Below are 2,500 nucleotides of genomic sequence, written 5' to 3' on the forward strand. Positions count from 1 at the left end.
GTCCTCTTCGCGCCGTGTCGGGAGCCGGAGCCCATCGCCGGGGCCGAGGCGGGAGGCCGTCCGCCCTCGCGGTACCGTAAACGGCCTCCGAGCGCGTCGCGGTCGCCTTCGCGGCTCCCGCGGAGCCCGGTTTCCGGCACAGGAAGTTCGCGAGAAGACGACGGGAATTCACAGGCAAATTCGCAGGGGACCGACAAAATGAGAGCTCCGGGGACAACCCTAACGGCAAAAGACGCGCCGTCGTCGAAGCAGAACGATGAAGCCGAAAGGAAATGTATCTATCTTCTAATAATCATAAATTATTTATTGTAAATATTATTATTATTCTTTCATATTATGAAATAAATAAGTCTACCTTCTAATCTAAATCTGAAACGCGTAGGTGTGTACGTGGCACGGCTATCTGCCCACACAGACAGCCTCCGGCCTCCGCAAACAGGCTATACTTCCCAGGGTTAAAAATCTAGCAAGTCACCCTTTTCCAGTGACCTGTTCGTTACGGCGAGCGCCACGCAAGTGCCGCCCAAACCCTTGCCGACGTCCTTCCCGAACGCTCTATATAGCCCGCCAGCCGAGGAACGCTTTCGTTTGGGGACCATTTCCTCCTAGATTTGGCTTTGGCTTCCACCACGGGCAGGCATCCCAGGGTTCTCCGTTGCCGTGTCGTTTGCATGGCCCCGCCCACTGCCCTTTTCCTTTCCAATCTCTCTGCTTAACAAACGGAGCACGACCGAGCTGCAACTGAACTTCCTGGAGGAGTTTAGGGATTGACTCCACAGGGTGGAAGTTGTAGTTCACCCCGCCGCATCAAGTCTCGGAGCGCTGTCGCTCCTACAGGGAGTTGTAGTTCACCTACACCCAGAACGCTACGAACCCAAACGAGGACGGGTCTGGGCCAAACTTACCGTGCGGACCAGATATTATGCCCAGATTTGACAACCGATGGGTTTGGAGGGGAACGGGACTGGAAGTTCAGGAGTAGTGTAGGTAGTACTCAGATTTATAGTTCTCACCTGCAATGAATTAGCGTCGCACTTGGCACACAGAGCCCCCCCCCCCCCCCCCTAACCGATCTCTATATATCCCTCTCTCTATCTGAAAGGGTCATGAAATTTCGGCCTAGGACAAAACCACACATCCCAGAAACACTAAACTTGCCAGCACAACTCCTCATCCATGCCTCTACGTTCATACAACAAAAAGAAAAGAAAAATAAAGTCCTCGTTAGAGGGAGAGGAATCATTCTTTTTTATCCAATGGCTGCCAGTTCAAAGGCTAAGCTCCGCCCACTTGGTCTCCTAGCAACCCGCTCAGCCCAGGGGACAGGCAGAGTTAGGCTTCACTAAAGCCTCTTCCAGACTGCCTGTAAAATACAGATGGTCAGATTTTTAACTGGATTATATGGCAGTGTAGACTCAAGGCCCTTCCACACAGCTATATAACCCATTGATAGTCTTCTATTTATAGTCTGCTTTGAACTGGATGATCTTGACTCCACACCGCCGTATAATCCCCTTCAGTGTGCAGTCGGATACAACTGGACTTAACCTTTACCCTAACTACCACCAATTCCTCAACACTTTACTATTTCTCATACCACCGGACTTGGCCACAGCGACGCGTGGCCGGGCACAGCTAGTCCATCTAGTTATAAAAAGAGCGACGGCATCGGGGCAGCGGACAAAAAACAACAAAACTACAGGACCCCCAACCTCGAAATTTGACAACCCAACCCATCGTCCACGGCTCTAGGTCGATACAACAAAAAGAAAAGAAAAACAAAGTCCTAATTAGAGGGAAAGGAATAATTGATTTTTATCCCATCGCTGCCAGTTAGAGGGCTAAGCAATATATAACATTGTGTGTGTGTGTGTGTGTGTGTGTGTGTGTATATATATTGTGTGTGTGTATGTATGTGTGTGTGTGTGTGTGTGTGTGTGTATGTATATATATATTGCATTGTACATGATTTTATTGTATTGTTTAATTGTTTTATGATATGTTGTTTTATATTTTGCTATCTTGTACTGTTCTGGGCATGGCCCCATGTAAGCCGCCCCGAGTCCCCGTTGGGGGAGATGGTGGCGGGGTATAAATAAAGTATTATTATTATTAGTTGTAGTTCACCTCCATCCAAAGACCACCCAACCCAGCCAATGACGACTCTAGGCTTGTCACGCAGACCGAATATCGCCTGCCGTGACTACCGACAGACAGGGAATCCGGACGTCGCGGTCGTTCACGCCCATCCGCAGAGTACTGCGCCGCACGATTCTGGGAATTGTAGTTCACCCGCTACAAACAGAATACGTAACATCGAAACACAAATAATACCGTTCTCAAACGACCCGGGCATCGCCGGGTCCCCAAGCCAGTCATAAATAAAAATCCAAAAATTAAATAAATAAAGGAAGGAAGGAAAGAAGGAAGGAAGGGCATTCGGACTATCGGAAACCTCTAAGCTTACCGTCAACGGGCAGAAGAGCAGCTGTTACAATGA

The sequence above is a fragment of the Anolis carolinensis genome, unplaced genomic scaffold (genome assembly GCF_035594765.1).
Source record: "Anolis carolinensis isolate JA03-04 unplaced genomic scaffold, rAnoCar3.1.pri scaffold_43, whole genome shotgun sequence".
NCBI lineage: Eukaryota > Metazoa > Chordata > Lepidosauria > Squamata > Dactyloidae > Anolis > Anolis carolinensis.